General features: G+C 48.0%; 1 protein-coding gene across 10 annotated transcripts in view; it reads right to left on the reverse strand.

Moving 5' to 3' along the window:
• Window positions 1-17,835, reverse strand: part of LOC143208633 (latrophilin Cirl) — a 427,202-nt gene that overhangs the window by 324,209 nt on the left and 85,158 nt on the right. For 3 of the 10 annotated variants that reach the window (XM_076423213.1, XM_076423211.1, XM_076423207.1), the window contains exon 2: window positions 11,906-11,956. The gene's annotated coding sequence lies outside the window, so the exon portion shown is untranslated. Of the gene's footprint in view, window positions 1-4,580; window positions 5,579-11,905; window positions 11,957-17,835 lie in introns of those variants that run through there. The other 7 variants (XM_076423210.1, XM_076423204.1, XM_076423209.1 and 4 more) reach the window with 5 other exon arrangements.

A 17,835-nucleotide genomic window follows, 5' to 3' on the forward strand; every position in this document is an offset into this window, starting at 1 on the left:
GTATTTCAGGGACTGTTAAAACGGCGATAGATCGTGCCCAATCGTTTCGCCGTAGATAGCGTAAATTGTGAATCCCGTTAACGTTAGTTTCGGGATTATGTTTCCGACGGGCGCTGCGCCTTCCCCTCAGGAAATTCTCGTTGCACTCTCCCGGCCGAGACGAGTCGGAGCGGGTACGCGCAAATCTCCGCGAGGGGAAGAAGATCGCAACTCGAACCTACCACTTAGAAGCGTGCATGCCCGAGAAGGATAATGTTACGCATTTTCCGGACTCATGCTCGGCCAACTATTTCGAAGCACAGCCAAGCCGTGCCGTGAAAACAATCGATATCGCGAAACCGCCATCGGCCGAGACACCGTTACGTGCATTCTCTTCGTCGTCGTCGAGCCGGCTTGGAGTTTCTTCAGAAAAATGAACGAGAGTGGGAGAACAGGCGATAATAAACCGCTCGGGAAATAACACGACGAATTGTTTAAATCTTCGCCTGTCAGACGTTTAACCCCCGTTTAACACTCGCGAATTGTTGTGGTACAAGATCAATTTTCTGATTTACTATTTGTTATTCATTAGCTTAATTTTAATAATTCGTGAAACAGGTAAACAAGGAAGTTCGTTGTACGACTACGCTTCATTATTAATAAGTTTTTGCACGCTCTGCATAAATTGAAAATGAAGTTTTGTATACTTAAACAAAAGCTTATTTAACGGAAAATTTAAAGAACGTTTATTAACTTATTAACCATTGTTCTATACCGGGCAATCATTTTCGAAATTAACGATATCGAAGCTGGCAACATGTCAAAAGGGTGTTCGAAAATGTCAATACGACCAAGTTATATACAAACGAAAACAAACGTAAAAATTATAAGCAAACCATTCGAAACATGGTCACAGGGCATGTCAAAGTGTCATTTCACCTACACGAGTTTAAATTCAGCTCCGTAACTCGGAAACGAAGCAATTTCCATTTCAAACTTTCTGTGCTTCACACCAGAGGCTTCTAACTACACCATTTAGAGCAAAAACTTCGGATTTTCGATACTTCTACAGCAGTCTAATCCGTTAAAGGCTCACGCCGCGATTTCTTTGGTTCGATCGTCGAGAGCCGTTCTAGCAGCAGTGCGATCCCGGCGGCTCTCGATCCGATCTTGGGGCCCGGACTGAACACGTTCGATCGCAGTTTTCGATACCCTTGAACGCAATAACCGTTCTAACTGTTGTTGCGAGCCGGGCGCAGAGACAGTTGCAGTCGATTTTCTGTCCGGTCCGCGAGAATAAAATCGTAATATCCCGACGATCCCGATATCCACGAACAATGGGCTCCTATAATCCCGGTGGAATTCAACAGTTTCGACATTCGATACGGATGATCCGCGGCACAGAGCTCTCTCTCTCTCTCTCTCTCTCGCCGTAGCGGCGTTCCGTTTTTCTTGTAGGTTGCGACAGGAGGATTCCTGCTCGATCCGCATCGGGACCGTTCGAGAGCGGAGGAGAGATGGAGAAAGAGAGAGGTCGCGTCCGCGATTTAACGTTAATTTCCGATTCGACATGACGATTATCTCGACCGGTCTCTTGACACGACGGACCCGAGACTGCTCGCGCTGCCTCGCTCGCTTATAGACAATGAACTGCCTCGGGTTCCCAGGAACGGATAGCTACGGTAGATGGAACGGGACGCGGAGGGCCGAAGGAACGGCAATTACGCGTAATTCGCAGGTGTTGTGAGAAAATGGCGGTTGCCGGTTGTGTTTTCAGCCCTAATCGTCGCAATTTTTCTACCATTACCAAGTTTATCGGCGGAGCCGACGCGATATACCTTCCGATTTTACAGAGCGATCGCGAAACTGCGCGCGAAGCTCGAGGAAGCAAACGCGTGACAAATAGTCGTCGTTGCTACGGGTACCACTCGTGGACGCGAAGCCGGAAACCTGTTATTCGCGAAACGGTGCGCGCTCGCGGTGTTTTCGCGCAACTCAGTTGATTCATGGTTTCGGGGACGTGGATTAAGCAATGGATAATTGAAGGCCGTCGACGGAACTTTTACCGGTTTGCAAAATTGTTTCCCCGCGATCGTCCGCGGCGGAATGTCACCGGCAGTTACCCGTCGACCTGTCGATCCGAGCGACGATGACAGCGACCGGACTCGGTTTTGATAATTTAGACAAACTTGCGGTCGCGAGAGGATCGATCGGACGCGATGAAATTCGTCGAACGGAAACAGATAACTGCTACGAGCGCGACAAAATGCTGTCAACGGAGGAAGAAACGATGAAGTGGACGCAATTAAACGTCGATTATCTGCATCGGACGAATAATCAATGAACACCGGGTAAAAAGCACATCGTTCAAACGATAAAACATGATTTCGCGAACAGCGGACGAATAAAAGTACAAAGTTATTCGAAGCAACGATACTCTATTTCTCTTTTCCTCTCGTCGATGGCTTTACGCTATCACTCGTTCCGATTCGATGCGGGTTATCTGACCCGGAAGCGGCTAATAAAGCTGGAAACTTATCGATTCCGGATCGGAGTTTTAGCGGAGCGTCTTTCTCGCAACGATCGCGTATGAAAGAGAGAGAGAGAGAGAGGTTGTCGCGCGTTTTGCAGTCGCGGGGTTTAGCGAATTGGAGCAAACGGGGATCCTCGATGTGTCACGACTCGATGGGCGAGCGATATTAAAGTGAGAGAGAGGCCGTTTCGACTCGCGGCAAAGTAAATATGCCAACGGTGAAGCGAGGTGGCAGCAGCGGCCTGGCGGCCGCTCGTTCCCCGAGAAATACGATCGGCCGAAACGATTCAGGTATTTCCTGTTTCCTCGTATATCTTCGCCACCTGCACCCGTTTCTCAACTTTTTCGTCGGGATGTCCTCTGCATGTTTCATAAGGACTGTGCGCGGAGGAGGTGTAAAAACTCGAATCGACAACGAATCGGATATAAATTAAGCGGTAAGCCACTGCCGGTGACACTGAGATCGAAGCGGCGACGATGCGGGAAATCGAGAGGAGTGTCCGTAGGCATTCGATCAAGAATTTTCGTCGCGCGTTGCGTAATCCACGGGCGCCTATTAAACGAAGCGGCGGCACAGTTAAGATGCACAGTCACGTTCACGAATGTACAAGTGTCCGACAAAACACGCGCGGAAACACAATTCCGACAGAAAATCCGAGGCACGGTAGCCCCGGGTAAGCGGGCGACACGACGACGGAGATAGCGGAGGCACGAGACGCCGCGAATCTTTCTACAAAAACAGCCACTTGTAAGTCTAATTAGCTCGTCGTGCCGTCGACCGACCGTGTAAACGAGCGCGAACACGGTCGATTTAATTGACGGAACAAACGTGAAAATTCGCCGAGCGTCGGCGTCCCGGCCGCCATTTTCGACGTTTCATTCTCGAACAACGAGTCGAAAACCACTCAGGATCACCAGGACAAAGACCATTCGACATGACGTAATTCTTTTCGATTAGTAGCCAGATGGAGAGGTTCGAGAGCGTGATTCTCGTTTCCGAGAAAAGATTAATCGACTATCTAAATCCCGAGTAAAAGGTTCCCGATTGCGAAAGCGGTTGAGCGCGAGTTATCGAAGAATTCCGACGGGCAAATGTCATCGAAGGCCGCTCCAGAGACCAGCTAGCAAACGGTGCTCCGACGATCACGGTGGATCCGGTTCGTCGCAGACAACGATTCCGAGGCGCACACTGTTTATACTCGTTAAACAACCACGATTGATATCCGCTCGTTGCGATCTGGCGCGCCGAAGAGCAAAGAGAGAGCCGACGCCTTGGCTAATCGTCGCGCGCTCCAATATTGATATAAATGAATCACACGGCGCTCCTCTCGAGAGGCCTTCGATCACCGGCGTCACCTAAATTTCAAGCAACTTCCATCGGAACTTTCTCACGGCCGTAACTTATTCTCCCCAAGGAGTTGGCAGCGGGGCGCGTTCCCTCCGTGGCGTGGCGCGCGCGGCTCACGAAATTTCACGAGTTTCTTTGCGAGATAGGGTCCACGCGTTTAACATCCAGCGTGGAATCAGAGAAACTCGAACAACCAACATAGAACTCCACTGGATATTCTGCGAGCACTTTGGAACCGAACCATTTCGAACGATTTCATCTTTGAGAAAGCACTCGTCGATGGAAACTAAAGAGGCTCGTCGCATCCTTTCGAGGTCAAGCCTGGCCGAGCGTGCTCCGAAGTAAGTACGTGCACGAGGGCCCAGCTGTAGGCGCATAGATTCTCGGGGTCACGTGTACATACACAACGCGTCCGTGGTCGCGGGCTAAGCCCCGGCGCGGCGTGCAGGCTTTGAGCGCTCGCTTGTAAAACGAGACCTAATGCGAGCTCTTCCCGCGGGAGACGCGTCAAAGTCACCGGCGGGGCCGTCGCTTCTCGTGACCTTTGCTGGCGCACGATGCAACGGCACGCTGCTGCACCACCTCTCGCGTTCACCTCTCTCTTGTTCCCTTTTCGGAGCACACTCGGGCCGAGGGTCGCACGTTTATCCCCCGTGCGAAATCTGTACCCTGTGAAATAATCGACGAATCTCGGGTGTCGATCGCGCCAGGTGTACTTACAAGATGGGAAACGAAGACGGCTAGGTCGAGGTACATCGCACGGAATTTCAGCCAAACACACAGAACCGTCACTGACACATGAAACGCACACTCCGGGTTCCGTTGGTATCCGTTCGGAGCGAGCTGAAGCGGCGGCGGAACGACGCTAGATCCCGAGGATCGATCGCAGTTGGCGCGCGGGGTTGGAGCCGATCTCTCGATCCTCCCCGGCGTCCGACGGCTGGCTCGGCCACTGCTCGAGCCGTGGCGGGTTCTCCGAAAAATCCGTTCGATCAACGATCCGTTGCTGCTTCGAGTACTCCACACGATCGTCGTTCACTTTCCGCGATCTAGTCTCACTGCGCTGCGATCCACGATGCAAAACACTCCGAAACCGCGAAACGGGGGTGGCGCGCACACCAACTCTTCACCCAGTACACACGCTTGCTAGAACTATTCCCCTTTTCAGGGGTCTCACGCACTTCGCAAATATCTATTCACCTTGATGGTTCGGTCCGCGCCGAGCGCGATCTATCCTCCGCTTATTGCACGCGTATATATCCCGTTCGATCGCTCTCGATCGTCACACTGTCGAGGACCGCGGAACGCGCTCGGAACCGCGAGTCTCCATGCTGATCATCCAGGACCCGAGCCGCCGCGACGGTGCAGAGTCACCTGGCCACCGAGGGTAGCGATGCAGAGGAGGCGCACCAGGTCACCGCGCGGAGATCGACGAGGAAGAACAACGAGACGCTCGATCCGCTTGCAGCGGCGTCGACGGAGAAACTAACCGAACCAAGGGGCAGAGAGAGCGTCGCCCCCCACCACTGACGCCCAGAGAACATCCCCACCGCTCGGTCGACCCGTGATTCCCCTCGGGCGCTAGTCATCCACCCCATCGCCTCTCCTTGCCGTCCACGGCAACCGACTCGCTTCTAGCCACCGCTGCACCGCTCGCCCCTCCGAGTTCCTTCTCGCTCGCAAACCCGACAGGACGCACTGTCTCCCCTCCCTCGTATTCGACTCTACCCGTTCGGCATCCCCTCCCTCTCACGTCTCCCCCACCCCCCTCCTTTGTGCCCTCTCTCTCTTTCGCGGTCTTGCTCTCTCCGCTTGCCCTCGCCTCTGAACTCTCAAGGTGGTGGCACTCGGCGACCGGAGGAGATGCGCTCTCTTGGTATCTTCTGGTTCTGCCTCTCGCTCGCCGGCATTTCTACGTGTCGAGGAGAGCGCGCTCGAACGTGTGTGCGTGTGTACAAGCGCGAGAAAGGTGAACCGTTAGGTGGTAAGATCCGAGGGTGTTCTAATGACTGGTGGAGACGATGATGTTTGACGTGTCGCGTGGGTCGGCCGGTTTCTTTTGAATTTCAATTGGCCCAGAATGAAAGGAGCCTCTCCTTTCCTCGTGCCCGCGATTGAACGTCCACCTTTTTCAGGATCAAGGGCTCCGAGCTCGCGTTATCTTTTTAATTGGACTCCGACGATACGATCCCGAACCGTTGCATAATTCCTCGACAGAGCGTGAAAGCGACGTACCCGCGAAGTATCTGCACGCGGAAATGTGTGTCGCGCGCGAGATACGATACGTCGAAAATATCGTCGAGTACCTGATTGCCGCGGAATAAAATTGTCGTCTGAGACCGCTGACGCTGAAAGATTTTCCCGTTTCTTTACCCGTTCCGTCCGACGGATGTCTGACCAGGGCAAGCGGTCTAATCCAATTCCGTTTTAATTTACATGGCATTGTTTCCCCGCGACGCAAATGACAGACGAAACGAGCGAATAATTCTGGCAGTTCGTCCTAGCCTCGATTTGACAGTCTATATTCCCGGCGACCTTTCGAACTGCTCGAAGCATCGCTGCACGAGGGAGAATACGCTGACCTGGTCTTACAAACTATGACGTGTGGACGCTGACAAGACGGCCGCGATCATTTAATTATATCGCACTGTTTCTTTTCCCCAGTTTCTTCGCAGCTCTTCACTGATCCGAGTTGGGTCTGTTGGACTGTCTTTAGCGCGTCCATTGGAGACGGAGTTGGGATAATAATTGTGCTCCATGGTTTAATAACTCGTTTCTGTGTATTTTCAGATGAAGAGTGCCTACGCCAATGATTCTTCATCGAGATCTTGCAAATACCTCGTAATACCTAGTAATTATCGATGCAATTAGTAAAAAGCACAATATTTACAGAAATTGTCAAAAAGAAGTGGCGATTTTAGCTCTTTAACTATTTTGGTGTTCCTTTTTTTATCTTCTTTTATGCTGTAATTTGATGCAGTTGCATGAAATTTTTTTAGTCAAACTAAAATGAATAGAAATTGCGTACGGGGATTAAACTGTGGAATTGTGAGTATCTCTTGTGGAATAGTTTCTGAGGAGTGTGCACGAAGGTTAAGAGAACGTAAAGGGAGAAAGAAGCCAAGATAGAAACGAAGATGGTTTGTGAATGCGTTATGTAGAGAGTCTAGAAAGGAAAGGTCGTCGCAAACTGTGTGCACGAGGCCAGTTCGTGAAATATGTCGCGTCCCCGAAATTTCTTCATCCGTGTCTCCTGCGAACGCCGAAACCCACCCCTGGACAAAAGAGCACCCCTATCTCGGGGTATCGCATAAACAACCGAGATCGCGATCTTCCACAAGGATGTACGATCGCTTACCCCGTCAACCCTTCCTCACCGTCTACTCCCCCGCACGTTTCGCGTCCTCTCGAACAGTTTCGAGAGAGCGATCTCACAAAGGAGACGCTCTCGACGATGGTGCAGGTCGCTCCCGGGTCCCTTCTCTCCAACTTGCCCTCTCCCGCTAATCCCAAAAGTCCATAAATACTGGAAGGGAGTTTATTCTCGAAAGGGTCGTTTACAGGATCACAGTTGTACCCTGACACGGGCCGGTGATGACGCTTTAATCCAGCGCCGGTATGCGCGTCCCCGGGAATGTCGCCGAATTTGCGACAGCGTTTCGGTCCGCCGATAACGCTTCAATTACTGTCGCTCAGCGAATTCATTCGAGTGCTGTTCGCCCGTGTGAACCGCGATGCTAGAAGCTGACAGCTGCTGGACGACGACGGCTACACGAGGAACCGGATCGATTACCATCATAGCGAAACCTTGTCCGTTTATTCAACCGTGTTCCAAGAATATTCAGACATTTTTTCCACCCAGAAATCCCACTCCATTTAAAGTTATTATATCTTTAAAAATGCGACTTGGAAAATGTTCCTTCGGAATACTCCACACATTGCAAAAAGATTGTTACGCATATCATTCTGAAAATTTGTCGGTTTATTAGTCAATTGTTGAAGAACGTGCAGCAATTTTTATGAATAAAATAATCGATTCGATTCAACACATTGTGTGTGTGACCCAGAAAAGTGATAATTTTTTGAACCGATATTTGGGCTGTCTATAGAAATTTTGATGACTCAGAATATTCGCTGAATGCAAAGTGACAGCATTGTAAAGAGTGTGCCTTGCATAAAGTTTTTTCCACATTGTGGATCAGGTAGATAATAATTTTTGGTGATCACATGGAAGATCTATTGCGTTTATCAATCTGATACTTTGTCCGTTTACTCATGCTAACTAGGGTGCGACGAATCGTCAAAACCGCTTCCAACTTGTGAAAAATCGATTTCCATTAAAATTGCAACTTCGTACTTTCAGTTTCCGATTGTCTTCGACTCTGCGGGATTCTTCGAAGGAGTGATTAACATCGAACAACACATTGAACACATAATGGTACAGAACAGCGACCGAGGGCGTTAGAAAGCCGCTAGTTTCCAGGACGCCTCGCAGACAATTGTGTAATGTAAATACCGTCATGTTCGGCGTTACGTAAAGCGTACGTAAAACATGATCCATGCGAATGATTACAAAACGCGCCCAGGAATACCAATAATGCACGACTCCTTGGCACGTTTTACGGTTGATCTGAGGACAAATCGGTGCTTGTTGCCGTGGGTCTACTGCCGCGATGCATTTCCAATCTCTCTGGCTCTAATCTCGACAAGTCAGCTCGTGAAACAGCGACCTTGTGGTTTCCTCGCTGTCAATCGCGTTCGATAAGTCTGCAAAATTTCAATTAATTCTTTCCACTCAAAGCTATTTTAACTCGAAAATTAAACATTTCTTCCGACCTAGAATCATTTCATTCTATATGATTTTATTTTATTTTGTGGATATATAAAATTGATATATCACCTCATGCAATATGTACTTACATACAGTGACTCCCACTAATTTTAATATTGGACTATCCGATTTGAACGTTTTTGGAAAGCTAGAGCAATTAGTTTACTACAGGATGGGAAAAGAAATTTTTTCAAAAATTGCACTTGGTCGGAATTGTAGAGAAAATACTAAAAGTTGCAAAAAATGGTTAAAAATACGTTTTGTTGATCTGTATCAATTATATGCACTGTGAAAGTTTCATAGAAATCGGTTGATGCGGAAAAAAACGACAGGCATTGAAAGATTTAAAAATCCTTAGAATTACTGCAGTTGGAGGCCGAAAATCTAATTGATACAGATCTACGAAACGTGTTTTCTAAACTTTCCATATAAGCCCACATAAAAAAAGTTGAAAAATACAACTTTCAGTAATTTCTCTGCAATTCCGACAACTTGCAGTTTTTCTAAAAAATTTTTGTCACGTTGCGTAGCAAACCAATTGTTCTAACTTCTCCAAAAATTTCAAGTCGTATATTCCAATATTAAAAAAGTTATGGTGTTTTTAAGAGTGTCTGAATATTAGTGGGAGTCACTGTAAATGTTTAGTAGTTGATTAGATACACATGTACCAACTTATTTAATAATGTAAACATATTCTGAATAATGGTACAGCAATTTTTGTGGTGACTCAGAGTCACTACTCGAGTGCTAATGGTTAAATCTGTTTGTGAGATGAAGGAGCGGGGATCTGGACCCGGGCATTGGTCGGTCAGCGAATCTCGCGGGTGTAGTCTCGAATCCGAAAACTCGTCGTAGGTGAAACACGACTCGCTCGGTCGACGCTGAATAGCGTTGCTTACACCCGGGAACGTCAACACTCGCGCATCCGGGGGCGATTTCGGATTCGGCTCCGGCAAGTTTCTAACGCTTCACAGTTCACGGGACTACGACAATCGCGAGCAGCGTTACATTCGGTTCCACGGCATTAGCGCAGCTGCCCGAAACGAGATTTCGGTGGTATCCGAGGCTAGGTGGGGGAAGGGGAGTAGGTGGCCCATTGTCGAGGCGAGCTCGCATTCACCTTAACCTGCGTGAACACTCGTTCCCCCATTCACTATTTCACGGTCCGTCCGGGGGCGAAAAAAACCGAGTAGCTTTAAACAGGCTCGGGAAGAGGTAATAAAGCGATCGACTCATCCAACGACGTGTTGCTCGCACAACGCTCGAATATTACGCCGTATTACCATTACTCATTGTTCCCCGGGCCCTGTGAATGCCGGACGCTCAACCAGTTCAGGCAAAGTGTCCTAATTCACGTGGAAAATAGTTTCGGTCACGATAACAATAGGTACTTATAAAGAAAATGTTCGTTTTTACTTCCTTGGACATTTTGTGGGCTTCACATGTATATCTCAACGTCTTTTAATAAATTTTTATAACATTTTCGAAATGATCTCAGTGTATAAGTTTTAAGAACAACATAGCTTTTAATTCCAACATGGACTTTAATCTTTTAACAAAAAGGTTTCTGCAACAATCTCCACTTACAATTTTCGTTCAACAATATTATTTTTAGAAATATATAATTTTCCCTGAAGGTCCGCTTACAAAATCTACCGCATAAAATCGTGCAAACAATCGCGGTATAATTGCGGATGGATCTTGTTCCATTAGAAAAAGGAGAAGGGAGGTAGAGTATCGCGGAGAGGATAAATGAAATTTCTGAGGCGAGAGGCGAGGTACGGCAATAAGCTATTTGCGGCGTAACCTTGGGTTTTCAATCACCGTTTATCGAGAACAAGAAGACAAGAGATACCTGAACGCAACCGGATAGCGGGGTATAAGTAGAAGATACTATTCTAAGACACCTAAGTCTCTGGCGCAGAGCACAGGACACTGTTTCGTGAGCACGATCGTCGCAGAGTATTAAACGGCTGGATAGAAAAACCACAAGTTTACGAGGTTGTCCGCGTAACCGCAGCATTCGCGATTTTATTGAGGCTGGTCCCGCGAGCACGTATCGCCACGCGAGTCACGCTTATCGTTCCGCGAGCGGCGAAACTTCGACTGATTCCGCGAATTATGACGGTGGATGCGGCCATGGCGAGAAATTGCCTCAGCTTGTTTGACGCTCTAACTAGATACGGGAGAACAACGGGCACGTAAAACCGGAAACTTTCCCGCGGAGATGAAACTTTTAATGCGTTCCTCGACGGTGACTCGTGCGTTACGCGTCACTTGGAACAGCTGGCGATCGGGAATTACCCGCGCGTTGATTGGCAGTCCACGGATCTCCATTTTCTATGGGTCGTTCCGCGAAAATCAGAATAAACGAAGACTCCGATCGAAATAAAGTAAAAACGCTATTAGCTCGGCCGGTAGAAAAGGAGAGCCACGAGCAGACGCGCTCGCGGATTCTCATTGAGCGGTCGTATTCGACTTTTTACAAGCAGTCTTTCCAACCAAAATATCGGAAAAAATTCCCTAGTATTGGAAACTGCAACGTGCCAGATTTTTCCCAGACATTTTTCTGTTTACAATTACACAGAGAGAGAATCTGAACGAAAACTGATACGATGTTTGCCTGTAATAATTCCACGGATCGAGGCAAAAAGATCAAGCCGAGAGTAGAAAAATGAATTCGCGTTTCCTGCCAATTGCCTTTTCGAAAAAACTGATAGAACGAGAAATTCAGGACGGTTCTACTTTCGGAATGAAATATTTCTCTCGAGAGTGATAACATTCGGCCAATGTCTCGTGTCGGTGGAGCTCGGTCCGTTACATCCCGAGAAACTTCGCCGTTTCGGTTGAAGCTCGCGCCCCAGAGGGCAGTCGTTTCTTCGGCCATCTTCGAAATAACTTCATTTACTGAACGCTCTCGCGGCGATGCCGGGGCATATCCATAGCGACGCGCCGTAAACCGACACCTGCGCGTGGGAAAGAATTTTCTTTGTCTCTCGGTGCAGGCAGGACGCGATCGAGAAGCGAGGTCGCACTGTGCTGTGCTGTGCTGTGCGGTGCGTGCGTGCGAACGCGTGTGCGTGGCCGTCGTCGTCTTAGCGAGAGACGGGCCCGCGGAATGACACGGCGGAAAGCGAGAGGATAAGCGACGATACGATCTAACGATATCGATTAAATATCAACGGCCGGTGAAACTGCGCTCTGGCATACTCACGGAATTTTTCCAGGCTGCTCGCCGCGCTCGTCCCAAGCTGCTGACGGGTGTCTGCAACAGAAAACGACCTGGTCATTAACGCTGTATCGGGCCCGGGGACCCGCGGACCAGACTATTTATGCGGCTGGGCCTCCGTGTGTACAGTCTGCAGCACAAGAGCGCTGTCGAGTCCTCGCGAGGCCTCAGCGGATGATCGTGGTCGCTCGCATCGATTACAGTAATGCTCACTTAAATTTGACTAAATTCGTTACTTTTAGTACCTCAACCTCCGCGGAGCTCCATCTCGGTAGATACGGAAAGAGAATAAAATTTTCAATCAATATCTTTCTAATGATATGCACTAATAACATTTTCCTCTGAGCTTCTGTTTCATAATAGCTGAAACATTTTCGAAGGGATTTATGTACATTAGGGCTGGCGATGCCGTGATGTCATTTCTCGCTTTCCATTCGGTACAAGCGGACCATTGTCTTCGCGAAGAAGCCATCTACTACTAGTTTGATTAAACCACTGTCTCACCGATTCTAACAGCCCCCTCTGACACAGTTTCATCATACTTAGCGTGTTTGAGTTCAAAAACGTAAAATGTGCACTTTCAGTGAATATTTTATAGTTCTTTAAAAAACTAGATTGCAGTACTCCGATTTTTACACTTGTACAGCCGATTTTCGATTTGCTCGAAGATTCTCGACGAATGCGTACCGCGGTTGACTGTATACGTTCGGACGATCGCAGTCCTCACTTCATTACGTATCAACAGTCGAAGATATCGCATCCTGTTGTGTTGCAGACTGTACGTGGCTCGCGCGTCCGCGAGATCGAATCTCGAAACTCGTTCGGTACACGAGCAATAGGGACGGTTAATTTAAACGCGTTCCCTTTAATCGTAGTATTTATTTCATTATAATCCCGCCTCGGACGGTGGTATACCGTCCCATTTGCGTTAACTGCTCACATTACCTGCGTACGGCCGAAGGATAATTCCACCGTGGAACACACGGATCGGACGGTTAGAGGAGCGGCCTCATCTCACAACAGGTGGAACAGAGAAAACCGTCGGACCCTTGCCTCGGACGCTGTTTATTCCATGGCGGTTTTCGTCTCTCAGAACCGGGCCTACCGGCCGATACCCGCCGTCCTGTTGACCCGTCGGCCCACCGTAGCTAACCGTGTCCAAGATACGGGAACGTTGTACCAGATTATCGTAAGGTTTTGCATTCGAGGGATTTCAGTAATCCATTCGCTATGTGTAATCCCATTATCGGGCGTTTTCCTTGCGCTAACGCGACTGCTTTCGACTCGACGTGCTCGTCACGCGTCTTCAACCCTGGCCAAACATTGTTCCTGTTCTAAACTCAGCAAAGGAGCCACAGCTTTGCTCTCTCCGAAAATTCACCCATTCCCACTTCTACAGATCAAATTTTGCAAATCAAATTCGTCGTTTTGTAAATCATGTTCGTTTTGAATTCGTTAAGCTCGCACGAATGTTAAGTTACAATATGAATGGTATTTTATGTACAACATTGAATCTCATTTGAGTCATACATATTCCATTCGAACAGCTTTCACATGGTCTACAACAGCCCCAACAGCTAATCTGCATGTATTGGTTGACTTTGTCTGTGAACTCTGTCCAAATGGTCCCAAATGTGTTTCACAATATTCAAATCAGGCCTTCCAGGAGGCCCATCCCTAATGAGTAATGTTTCTAAAGCTTGTAAATACTTTTCTACACTTCCATATTCCAAGAGAAAGTCAATAATCATTAGACTGCGGATTTTATGCATATTTAACAAAAACAGATAGATGAGACACAAAAGAGTGAAAACCTCAGACGCCTTAAAAAATACGGTGTGTAATTTGTTGCTTACTAAAATCATTAACACTTCCTTTCTAGCAATCGATGTAGGAAATTTGTATTTCGCACGAAGGTCTGCAGTCTAGCAATCACTCATTGGTTACACTGTTGTGCACGCTGCTGCAGACTGTCCAGGTGTCATTACACCATACTCGTACACATTCCATACAGTCGAACCATGGAACCCCAAGTACAAGTCTCGACAACTCGACTTGTCTGTGAAGTTGATCAATTTATTACCCGCGTTTCCAGTCTATCGATGGCGTTCGAACAGGCGGACTTAATTTTTCAGGATCATCCACGGCCAATTAAATCGGCATGATTGTTGAGTTGACGCACCTTCGCGACCGTGGTAACATTTTCCATAAATCAATGATTAATTCCGTGGAATCGGAGCGGCCAGCCGCTCCATTGACCGCGCGAACACACGAGCTAGTGTGCACACGATACGGACACGTGCGCGTGCGAGTCTAGTGTTCACGTGACTATGGCCAGCACACGCAGCCGCGCGCACACGCTGAGGCTAACAAACGGAACCCAGCGATTGTGACACGTATCGAATGCATTGATTTCGCGTAGGTAACGTCTCACTCGAGGTAGCGACACTAGCGAACGGTCCGGAAGAGGGTAGGGACACGCATGATCGTGTACGCACCGATACAATGGACCCTCGGGACCAACGGCCCTTTCCGAGACCCTCGCAACGGGGCATCGGAGATCGACTCGAATCGAAAGGGAACGGAGAGGGAACCGGCGGTCCCGGGAGTGGTGCCAACTTAATGAGGGACCACCTAGCTTCCACTGTTTGTTTTTCGTGAGATCGGCCCACGGAGAAAACACCCCGGCGCGGCGCGATCCAGCCGATCCCGTTTGCGGCCCCGTATCCCCCCCCCCTCCCCGACCCTCCATTCGCCATAACTTCCGCGATTTGCCCGTGAAATTACACAAGCCAGAATCGACGCCGGGAATGCCGACAGTTCGATAAAGATCCGCCACCTTTTTCGATTACGATTTCGCGTTCCTTTCTCTCGCCGCGCTGTCTCTTTCTCTTTCTCGGTTCGCGTTCGGTTCTCTGGATGCGATCCACCGGAGACAGTATCAATTCGTCGCGTCGCGTTATCCGGTGCTTGAACGATTCCCCGTGACCGACGTCTCGTGATTCATTCGATCGCGGAGACGTTTGCTCCGAAAGACGCGCTTCTTTTTCTGGTTCCTCGAAGCAACGACCGATCGAAACGTTCGAGCCTGCCGCAGCAGGTTAAAGACATCGACTTTTTTCGGACGAATCGATAGCGTGGCCAAGCGGAAATAGCCTGCCGAAGAAAGCTCGAAATATTTCTGGATTCTGTGGCATTTCGTAGTCTATTATTTGTCGGACGCGGAAAACTTCGGAATAGTAAAATAAAGTTTCCAGCTGGCTATAACCTTCAGGGACATAATCTCCAAACGTGTATCTATTGATTAAAGTAAAAAAATTTGATTTTTAAAATTAGCGAGCCAGACAGGCCTCTTAACGGCTGCGCGGAGCGTCGTGTTCGTTAATTCGCCGGGACACGGCGTTTTTCGTAATTCGCGGCCATAAATTAATCCGGGCCGCGTATTAACGGTGTGCAAATTACACACGCGGCCGAGATATTTAATCCCGAAGACACGCTGTAATTATCGCGGGTCGCGCGCAACGTCGTCCGATCGTTTTTTTCATAAATGGATACCCGGCTAACGCGATGTAACGCATTTATAACAAGGTTCGATGGTAGCCCCGGACACAGAGCCACGGCGTTACCGGTCTCCTAATGTCGTCTTCTTTTTCTTCTTTCCTTTTTCTCTTTTTTTTTTGTTCCACGACACGCTTCTGCAGCACACCGGCTACCTCGCTCCCTTGGCGCGGACTTTCACCGTTGTTTTCTTCAGACCACGTCGCGCGGCCAACCCGGTAGGGAATCCTCAACGCTTTATCACCTTCCAAATGTATTCTTGCGCAGTTTCCCCGGATTTCTCGCGTATTTGTCTCTTTCTTTTGTGTCGACCGCGGCTTCCTCCGCTCGAATACATTTGGACTCGTAATGCGAACGCTACTCGAGCAAATACATACTTCGATGCTTGCGCCGTGAAACCCGTTTCAGAATGTTTATACGAGCCTCGCGCGGCAACGTTGGTCAAGAAGATTTAATGTTTCCGAGAGTTATAATCAAGACTAACAGGGATTCCTTTTCTTGGATGTGTAGTCGCTGAACTGGGACAGTACTATGTCATCGGTAATTGGTACAAGCTTTTATACTTTCTTAGTACAGTAAAGCCTTGATCTAAGAAAAACTGTTTACACTTTGCACTGCTCCACGACCGAGCCGGCTTCAGCTCCTTGGCCCCTCGCGGGGTGCATTCGTTTCTCTTGGATCGTACATTTCCCGTTTTCTTAGGTCACGGTTTTACTGCATCTTATTTTTCTGTTTATAAAATTCAAAAACTATAACATCTCGTGGACCTCTTTCACCTAATTGCGTAAGGGAAAAACTGGAGTCACAGGAGCAATCAATATCGATCAAGGTTTCTCTTGATTCGACAGTAATCGGTATCTTCCGAGTGTAATTACGTCGCAGCGATAATGATTTCTGAAAACTAATCAGTCAAATTTTAAGCGACCCGTAATTACGGACAATTATTACGCCTCGATATCGCCGGAGTATTTATTAGCGCAAGTGGTGGTGCACGGTGCTTCCTGCAGGAGAGCATCCATTCGGGGCACGCCGCGATACATTCCGGCAGACGATGTATCGATTATGCCGTCACATTCCACGCTAAAAACGATCAAGTGCCGCTCGAGCATGAATACGTCCCCGTTGTTTGCGGTTCGACTGACAACGATACCGTCGCCGAGCCATGGGATCCGGTTCTATTGCTACACTCAGCCGTTTCTTCTCGAGATTTCGAGTTGATTCGGTATTCCCTCGTTATTTGCCGTCGATACTGATCTGTCCACGAGGATGGATCGCGGTTTCTTTCTCGGTACTGTTTTTTATCCGTTCTCTCCCCATTAGAAAATTATTATTATTCCACCAACATCGTCTGGCGAATACTCTTTCGATGCTGATATTTATCTAGTGCTATTTCAAGAGTGCTAACTCTTGAATTCGCCAGCTAACTTTGGTACCAATGAATTGTTATATTCAATATGAAATTGATCATACTGTTTCTACTCGTAAATTTCTACCTTTTCTAAACGTCTAGGACTATTCCAAAAGTGTTACGAGTTCATGATCAATTAATGTTTGTCCATTGGATATAAAACCTTTTCTACCGTTCCAATAAATGCAATTTATACATGCATTTGAGTTGCCTTCTTTTGTATCAGATGCTGCCACGATACACTGGAATACAAAGTTTATGGAACTACCTTTTTATTAAACCAAACATATTGAATGCTATATCAAAAGCTCCATAAATGTTCTTTTACGTTGAATATAAAACGTATACCTCTCTCGCTGTTCCAATACGTTTTATATTTTCGATCTGGCTCCTCGTTGTGTCAGATGTTTTAACGATGTAATGGTATATAAGTTTATGGAGCTTCCTTTTTATTGTACAAAGCTAACAAAGAAAATCGAACGTACAAAGAAAATCGTTAAATTGTTACAGGATCAGCAAGTTTGAGTCAACGATTAAGATAGCTTCGCTATTAGCAGTCTCTAAATGCGACGTCGCGACACGGACATCATCCGACTTACAACAAGGTGGATTACACGGAGCGAAGACGGCGCAAATTATTCGACTAAATACGGAAACGGGATTAAAGTTTCACTGCGTCGATGACGTGATCGCAAGGAATATAACCGTTGGAACACGTTCTCGCATCTGGGCGGACGTGCGCGGGGGAAGCGGGGGTGTGCGGACCACTCTCGTGGAGGGAGATAGGTCAGCGTGTGCACAGGTTATATCGGTTATTGTGAATAATACACGAGTCTTGGAATTTTATTTGTAGTTGACAGGTTCGGCGAGATAGCGCGACAGAATCTGGCACGGTGTTTGACTATTCAGCACGATCGCGCGAGTATCATTCAGGATTTTTGCGCGTGAC

The sequence above is a fragment of the Lasioglossum baleicum genome, chromosome 5, assembly GCF_051020765.1.
Source record: "Lasioglossum baleicum chromosome 5, iyLasBale1, whole genome shotgun sequence".
Lineage (NCBI taxonomy): Eukaryota > Metazoa > Arthropoda > Insecta > Hymenoptera > Halictidae > Lasioglossum > Lasioglossum baleicum.